We start from the raw sequence: 9089 nt of genomic DNA on the forward strand, positions 1-9089 counted from the left end.
CTCCAAGCAATATCAGCTCCACACCACCCCTCTGCCTCCCAGGTACCTAGTCCATCACTGCAGCACTGGTCTTCCTCTATCGCAGCAGCAGGGCTTCATTCCAGATGTCCTTAGGCATTAAAACAGACCTCAAACTTTCCTGGTATGGCAACGCACACTTTGATTGTTGCCCATTCCCTGCATTTTCCTGTGTCAGAGGAAAACAGTTTTACACATCCAGGAAAAATGGCCACTTAAAGATTCAAGAAAAGAGGGGAAAAAATTCCCAGCAAACAGATTTGCATAACTTTTTCCTTTCCTTTGAAATATTTCACAGCATTGTGTTAAAGACAAGTTACCAAAACTGAACTCCTTCCTCATACTTCTACCCTTGTGATTCTTTCTGCTGACCAGCATCACCACTGCACGGATCCGCACCAGCCATTTCACAGATGGACAGAAGTTTCCTGTGCCAAAACTGCTGGGACAACCTCAACATACACCTCTACCTGGGTGCCTGGCTCCTCCTCCCCCAAGGAGCACCATTTTATACCCAGATGGATATCAGGGAAACATGGAGATCCTGCTTCTCCTGCTCACATATAAGGCACACAGGATGTTTACGAGACAAAATCATCACTTCGTGCTGGAAGTTTCCTTAGTACCACAAACATGTGGGTTCCCTATCGTATTTACTTTCAGAGGAAACTTTCCATAAATTTGTAGCTTGCGCCCTGTATGTATGTATCTTCAACTCATTTAAACAACCTAATTAAACAATTTTTCCATTATGCTGCATTTCAATTCCAATTTAATCAAGCAAGCGCCAAATTCTCCATGTGAGAACAACCCTCCTTCTTATTTCTCTTTCTTGCAATTCTTTTATCTTTCATGCTGGTTCTTTGCAGACCTTCCTCCACAGCTACACAACTGAATACCTTGCTAAGAAATACTCCTTCCTAACAATAATCCTCTTTACAAATAGAATTAACAATGCATGTGTAAACCCTGGAGCAATATGTTAGTTGTCATATTTCCCCAAACTACTGTTTTCAGTTTCTTATAACAAAAGTCTATGCTAAATGCATAGGATGGCCTTATGTCAAGCTGCTTGTTTTCTAAATTAGGCAGCTGGCCAGTAAGCATCCTGCAGCATCTCCATCCAACCCATCTGAGAAAGTATACTTACAAGGTTTCTGATAAAGGCTTAACTAATTTGTGCCAATATTAGTCCCCCAAATTACTGTTATTCAATAAGTGTTTAGAGGGCGTTCTACCCCCAAAACACTGCAAAGGAATGACGTATTTCTACAAACAGACTGTGACAAAATATGTAAAGGTTAGTTTCTTCTGTTCAATCAAGTTTATTCATAAAGGTAGGGAATATTTAGTGCCTGCTAGCTTCCTCTGGAATCTGTCTTTTACCTACAACTATACCAGGAAACCTCCCTCCACAAACAGTTAACAGACATAATAAAAATCAGTTCTGTGACTAATAGAATTGTGCACAAATCACATTTCAGAACCAATATCGCACCCAAAGGGTATTCTTTAAACACGTATTCTACACCTGTAATCTGCAGAGGTAGTTTAGAGATGTTCCTTTTGGTGTCTTTGAAAATTAAACTGCACTTGCACTAAAAAAAAAAAAAAACAGCCTTCAGAAGAAGTAAACACACTGAAAAAGTGCTTGAGAGTGTATCATAGCAAACCACGTTTAGTGCTGCCAGAAGGGCTTTCCCAAGACGGGGAGAGCTGATGCTTGTCTGATGGGATATATTACCTGAGATGCTATATAATTATAATCGTCAAGGAAAGCAAAGGAGAGAAAGATTTCTGTTAGATTTCCACAGAAGAAAGAGACAGCCAAACGATAAGAACTAGATGACTAAATCAGTGGGTTAAAGCTCTACTTTGGCATAGCTACAGAAGGACACCATCAAGATTTTAGCACAGGTTTTTAAGTTGTGACGTCCAAAAGATCAAAAGCAAAAACTTACTTGCTTTATTTTGCAGCAAACCTTCCCCTGCCACATATTACTACTCTTAATGTACTGTTTCTGAAGCTAGTAGCTTAGATTCATGAATATCCTACAGTAAACTGCATCTGACTTCATTCATCCCAGATCAGTGCTCAGTATCAAATGCAGGCAGACTACTAATAAAATCTGCATCTAGTTAATCATCTTAATTGTTATGCAGACCACTTTAAAAGGCACTAATCAGTGTTATACACAGATGCAAAGTTTGTTCAGCAGCAAAAATCACTATCTAAATGCTTACCCAAACAAATACCACATTTTCAGGGGAGATGAAAGCTCAACACATTTTGGTTAAATAAAGAAAATTGATGTGACAGCAGGAGACAGAATTTAGACATTCACCTTAGATCTTAAGCTAAATCAAGTTTAATCTTTTTAATGCATAAAAATCCCATCACATAAGGTTTAGTCATCATCTCACAGGTGATGGGGGCAAAGCGCTCAATGTCTTTGTCAGGGCAGCCCCCTACATCCATTTCCAGTCACCCTGCCATAGGGTTTGCCCTTGTACCCTTAGCAGCAGGTTCACGCAACTCTCAGTCAAGGCAAAGCTAAACCAGTGTCCATTAGCAATCCCAGGGCACTCTCTGCAATGCTTCAGTCAAATTCTCCTGACAAAGCTCTGAAACCTCCTGCTTGAAACACCCTTTGCAGAAGGTGAATGGAAAGTGGCAGTAGAGACAACAATCTCAGTAGGGACCCAGGGAAGTACAGAGCTGCAAAGCCTAATACCTCTACTGTGCTAATAACTAACTCAATTGATGCTAACCATAAGAGGAGAAAATTCTGTCACCTAGATAAACAGCGTGTTGGAGTACAGTTAGTGTGGTTTGTACAAAGAGAAACCCTGCCTAACAAACCTTTCCAAGTTCTTCAAAAGCACCAAACTGGACCAAAGCACCAAACAAGGTACACCCACTCATTCTTAGCTATCTGAATTTCCAAAAGGACTTCAACCAAGTCCCTTACCAAAAACTAAGGCCTTTAAGTAAACCAGGCAGACAGAGGTCAAGAGGAAAGGTTCTATGTGGAAAGACAAATGCTAAAAAACAGAAACAGTGCAAGAAGGATAAAAGTCTCTTCTTGAAGCGAACAGAAGTTACCAATGAAGCCTGGCAGAGACCTGTGCTCAGACTGGCTGTTTGACATATTCATGCGAGACAAGGAAAGAAGAACGAGGAGCAAGTTGAGGAAGTTTGCTGATGGGAAAAAAAAAAAAAAAAAAAGTCTTGTGATAGCAAGGCCAGTATGCCAGGATGTGAGGAATTCCACACAATCCTGGGAGACCAAGTCAATAACACTGCAGAGGAAATCTAATACAAATAAACACAAGAAGTGCAAGAGGTATATGGGAAAGACACAGCCATGGCTATATGTAACTGAGGGATTCTAAACTGACCATACTCCTGAGCAACATACTGACATTACCACTTCACAGGCTCAAAAAATTAACTCACTAGCAGTGCAAAAAGTAATTCAAACATTACAAATCATTAAGTAAGAAAACAAAGCATGGCTATGCTACTGTGTAGCCCCAAAGCTCACCTACACATTGAAAACTGTACACACCCCTGACCCTCCCATCTTAAAAGGGATATGTAGAACTGAGATGAACTCCTGGAAAGGGATGCTCACAGTCAGGAACAGCTTCCATACAAAGAATATCTGAGTAGGCAACTCTTTAGACAGGCCAAAAGCCAAGTCGATGAAAAAGACAGAGTTGAAGTCATGAGTGGCATAACGCAGGATCATTAACCATCTCTGCCACACAAGAGCAAAGAGCTGCCAAATGAAGAAAGCCAGCTTAGAACAAGAAGGAAGGAACTCTACACAGCCAGAAGCAGACCCAGAGACAAGCAGCACTCCTGGACAAAGGCCCTGGAGGCTGCAATGAGGTCCCACAGAGCCGCAAACAAGACCAGACAAGCATTTGGAACCAAAAGCCACAGAATATTTTAAAACAGGTAAAGGTTGCACCAAGCTCTGACAACCCCAAACTGAGAACAGCCAGAGGCTCTGAAAGCATCTACAGAGAAGGTTTTGAATAAGGTCATCCTGTTCTTATTTTTCTTTGGGCATCTGTTTACAAGGAGAGGAGAAGAAAAAAAAAAAGGAAAAAATAAAAAGGTTGCAGAAAATCAACAACAGATCAAAAAGGCAGCAGGCTGAGTGTGAAGGGTTAAAAAAAAACAGGAAACTAAAGCAGGACACCATACAGAGCACCCCTAGAGCACCCTCCGCTCTTTAAAGCTTTGGTGACAGCAGCACTCAGTCCTCTACCAAGACCTGTAATGACAGAAGGAAATTAAAACAAGCACAGAGGTGCTGGGAACCTGCCCATCAAGTATGAAGCCCATTAGCTTACGGAGCTGTGGACAGCTCAGACAGGGATGGGAACAGGTTGGCAAGAAGATCCCATTCTTTTCCAGGGTGGCAGACAGGAAAGCTATAAATCAACAAAACACCCATACACTCACGAAGAGGCTCCGGAGGACCCAGAAGAGGAACTGCAGCCTAATGCATTAGATGTACATGTCTCAAGGTGGTCTTTTCCCTGCGAAACGGATGTGAGTCACAGAGTCAATGAAGCATATTGTAAGTGCACCCATTTTCACCTCTCCTTGATTAAATTTCTCACATTTGATTTCAGCAGGTGACAGATTAGCCCAAAGCATAAGTCAGCCTGCACAAGTTCCTCATCCCTCCAGGTGGCAATAGGCAACTTTCTGTCATAGGGTAAGGAAAGAATGTATATGCACTTAGAGGCATCCTCGGGGTGCTGCGTGAAGGTGAAACCAGCCACCACTTGGCTCTAGTCCTGTGAAGCATACTGGGCTACAGAGATGAACCCAGAGATGATGGTCTGGCCCATCACAGCTGCTCATTCATTTCTGTACTTAGTACATCTCCTAGAAGCAATCAGTCAGCCATAGGATGCATTACATAGCATCCCCAGCACACTGTATTGTGTTGCACACACAATATTTTTAGAACCAAGTACAGAATTTGGTACAAGTTCAACTACTGCAACCACCACACCAGATAACTTTCAGCTGTTTTGCACAACAGCAAATGAGACAAATCCCATGCACAACCAGCTCCATGCACAACCATCTCAACAAGACTTGTTTTCAAATTTGCCTTAAGTTTCCTTTATTCCAGTCATGCAGACACAGCACAGCTTTGAGCACTGGTCCACCATCTGGGTTTGCTGTACTCATTTTTTGACAGGACTAATGCATTTCTTCAATAGGGAGGAAAAAAAAGTTTCTACAGTTCATTTTCTCACCTGAAGGATAATAAGCTCAAAAAGCTGCATAGTTTTTTACTTAAAGAAAAGGCATTTCCACACAATTAGATGCGACTGTAAGCCAACACCTTAATCTGGAGGGGAAAAAAAAACTAAATTGCAAAACATTTCAGAAAATGGCATTAAGTACATCAAACACTTTCTAAGTAGTGATACAAACTGTAAAGCAAGCATTTTATTTTTATGCCAGTTTTATATATGTTGGATTTTAAAAATAAGAAACACTAGCACAGAAAGTCTATATTCAATTAACTCAGACATACAGAAGCACTCTTCCTGAATTGCTAAGCCTCATCTCCCACTGCCACAGCCAAGCACAGGATGTAAACTTACTCAATATATACTCAAGACCCCATGAGGGGGCTTGCTGCCACTTCTCTCATTTGAAGGTTGTTCTAGAACCTAACTCCATTTAGAGAAGAAACTGCCTAAATTCCAGCTTAAGTTTACTCACGCCTTTTATACCTGTTTGTTCTTGTGCCAACATTGTTCTTCAGCTTACACAGCTCCTCTTCCTTTCTAGTGTTTATATTCCTGCAGTATTGCAGATTGCAACCATATAACCTCTCAGGCCTCATTTTCTAGACTAAACAAGCCAGGCTTTCCTTGTCTCCTTCAGAAAAACTGGCGTTTCTTTTCCCCACCCCCTCTCTGCTTCTGCCCCACCTGTAGTATGGATGAGAGGACCAGTGCCTAACATCCCGGGAGCTCCCACCCATCTCACCAGCCCTCCTACCACTGTCTGCCAGTGTCCTGGTCTAACACACTCCATCATCGCCTTTACTTCCTCCATGGCAGCAGGACATCAGCAGCTTGGTTGTCAAGAAGCTAGCACATCCAGTACCTCTCCCGCTCTGCTGTTCCCAGCAGCAGAACTCCTTGCTTGCAGAAGAAAACAAAGGCAAGACTTCAACTTCTACTAGCACAGAATGTACATACGGTTTATCTTCAGCATGGATGATTTGTTCAGGTAAGACTGTACATCCCAGGTCAGAGCTTCCAAGTTGCCATCTGACAGATGACAGAGATGTAATCAATTAATTACCTAATATCAGGATTCGTTTTAGTTTCTCACATACTCTACTAAAATAAATCCTTACATTAGACCACCTCACATACTCAAATTCCTCCCCAATTAGCCCCTGAAGTCACCAATCTCTTCAGTTCAAATCCTGCAGCAGCTCCCTCCACGCTTCTCAGGCATTTCCTAAGGAAGTCATCATCCCTCTTTACCAAAGGCACCAGCAGCATCCATCCAAACACCCACCAAATTCAGCCGGTTTTGTCACTGTTCCTGACTTAACTGTAGAACTGAAAACCAAAAGAAATAATACAGGATTCCGAGTCATGTATCCCCTCTCCTATGAAATGATTCCCCAACTGTTGTTATCTACTGCTTAGATGCCTTCCTCACCAGGAAGGGCACATTCACTCATGCTGCTTCAGAGCAAGAGTCTTCCTTCTTTTTACTATCAAGTCACGCATTCGTCACACTACGTGATAAAACTACTCCTTCTCCCAGAGTCCTCTCCAAACCTCAATTTCCCTTAAGTGGCAAAGAAACCCAAAAATACAATCAAAAAAGTATCCATCAAACACTCATGACTATAAAGGAAGAACAAAAATATCCACAACTCAGCATAGCTGTTACAGGCAAGGAAGTTAAACAGCCAAGATTTTGTCCCAAGGTCACCGTAAGAGGATGTCTCCCTCTTTAAGTGCCAGGATATCTGCACACTTATTTTAACCAATCTGAATTATGCACAAAAAAAAAAAATATTTAAACACAAAACAAACAACTCATTGAAGCTTTCAGAAGGTACCAGAGCATGAGATGGCAGGATGATGATGATATGTTAAACCTAGAACGAACTGGAGAAGTACACTGGTGAGCTAGAGGATGCAGCAAGCCTGCAGCAGCTCAGCAGCAACCCGCAGCTCGGCTGCTGGGGCAGAACAGCAAATCACCAACCCACACCTCAGCTACTGGGGCAGAACAGCACATCATCAACCCGCACCTCGGCTTCTGGCGCACAACAGCAGATCGGAGGTGACCCACTGCACCTCGCCGCAGATTTTGTTATCCTGCACAACCTGCCGCAGATTCCGTTATCCTGCACGGCATCCACAACGCATAAAGCCTTCCAGCCCACCGCCAGCGAAGGTCTGGGGTTTTTCTCTTGGCTTTAACTAGTTTTTAAAGCGCAGAACCGCACTCGCCCTCCTCAGCAAGGAGGGGCTCTGCCAAGAATTATAAAACGTTGCGAACCAGCAAGCGAGGCAGCAAAGTACAAATACGAACGGCTCCATTTCCCATTTTATCTGTTCGAATTCATCCTGTCTCTAGCCACAACCAGAGGCAGCTCCGAGGCTGTCACGGGGCCCAATCGAATATCCGAGCGCTTCTAGCGGGATTAAACGGGATCCCCATTTTGTTCCCAGGGCTGTATTTTTGCACTCTCCCATTCGCGACCCCGCCTGAAATCCTCACAGAGCCGAACCCGCAAAGCCCAAAGCGGGCTTTTGCCAAGCGCAAAGCTCCTTCCGGGGCGCCGCGCCCGCTCCTCGGGCTCTGCTGCCGCTGCCGCCGCCGCCTCCGGCCCCCCCGCCCCGGGGACGCACCTGCCGCTCGGCCCGAGGCGCCGCAGCCGCTGCGGGATGCGGGCGGCCCGCCGGAAACGCGCCCGCCGCTTACCCAGGAAACGATTCCCGCGCCGCCCCTCCTCTGCCTCCGCCCCGGCCGCGCCCAGCGCCGCGGCACGCACGGAGTGGGGGGCGGGGGGGGTGTGGCGAGCGCGCGCCGCGCTGCGGGGGCGGGGTCGTGCGTGTGCCCGTGGCCGCCGCGCCAAGGCGCTGTGTGTGCGCGCGCTCTGTGTGTGCCCGCCGCGCTGTGTGTGCATACTGGGGGGGGGTGTCTGTGAGTGTGTGTGTAGGTGTCACTGTGCGCGTACGTGTGTCTCAGTACATGTGTCTCTGTGTGTTGCATGTGCCCGCTTCTGGGTGTGTGCGTGCCCACAATGCTCGGTGTGCCCGCTGTGCTGTGTGCTCACTATGCTGTATGTGTGCACATGAGCAGTCTGTGTGCCCACTGTGCTGAGTGCCTGCACACCATGCCGTGTGCCTGCCCGGGTCTCAAAACCTTACATAGCCAACATGGATGGAAAGAAACATGTTCTTTAGTGGGGAAAACAAACAAGTTAAAGTCCTGGAAACTTCACACTTGCAGACCCACAGAGTAAGGTTGAGAGTGAAATCATAGGCATGTGTTGAGATGAACAAGCGGAGAGTCACAGCAGTATCCCAGACAGTAATGAGACTTTAAAACACACACGTGGGAAGATGAGAAGCTTGAGGTGAGCTGGCAATGTGTGCTCGCAGCCCAGAAGGTCAACTGTATCCTGAGCTGCATCAAAAGAAGCGTGGCCAGCAGGTCGAGGGAGGTGATTCTTCCTCTCTGTTCCTCTCCTATGAGACCCCACCTGGAGTATTGTGTCCAGTTCTGGAATCCTCAACATAAGAAGGAGATGGAACTGTTGGAACAGGTCCAGAGGAGGCTACAAAGATGATCAGAGGGCTGGAGCACCCCTCACACGAGGACAGGCTGAGAGAGTTGGGTTGTCCAGCCTGGAAAAGAAGAGGCTCCAAGGAGACCTTATAGTGACCTTTCAGTACCTGAAAGGGGCTACAAGAAAGCTGGAGAGGGGCTGTTCACAAAGGCTTGTAGTGATAGGACTAGGAGCAATGGGAATAAACTGGAG

General features: G+C 45.2%; 1 protein-coding gene across 11 annotated transcripts in view; it reads right to left on the reverse strand.

The window, feature by feature from the left end:
- The window catches only part of APBB2 (amyloid beta precursor protein binding family B member 2), a 190632-nt gene extending 182544 nt beyond the window's left edge, over positions 1-8088 (reverse strand). For 9 of the 11 annotated variants that reach the window (XM_054064384.1, XM_054064380.1, XM_054064386.1 and 6 more), the window contains exon 1: positions 7954-8088. The gene's annotated coding sequence lies outside the window, so the exon portion shown is untranslated. Of the gene's footprint in view, positions 1-6270; positions 6343-7953 lie in introns of all 11 variants that reach the window. The other 2 variants (XM_054064381.1, XM_054064382.1) reach the window with 2 other exon arrangements.
- Positions 8089-9089: the final 1001 nt, after the last annotated feature.

This window comes from Cuculus canorus, chromosome 4 (genome assembly GCF_017976375.1).
Source record: "Cuculus canorus isolate bCucCan1 chromosome 4, bCucCan1.pri, whole genome shotgun sequence".
Classification (NCBI taxonomy): Eukaryota; Metazoa; Chordata; class Aves; order Cuculiformes; family Cuculidae; genus Cuculus; species Cuculus canorus.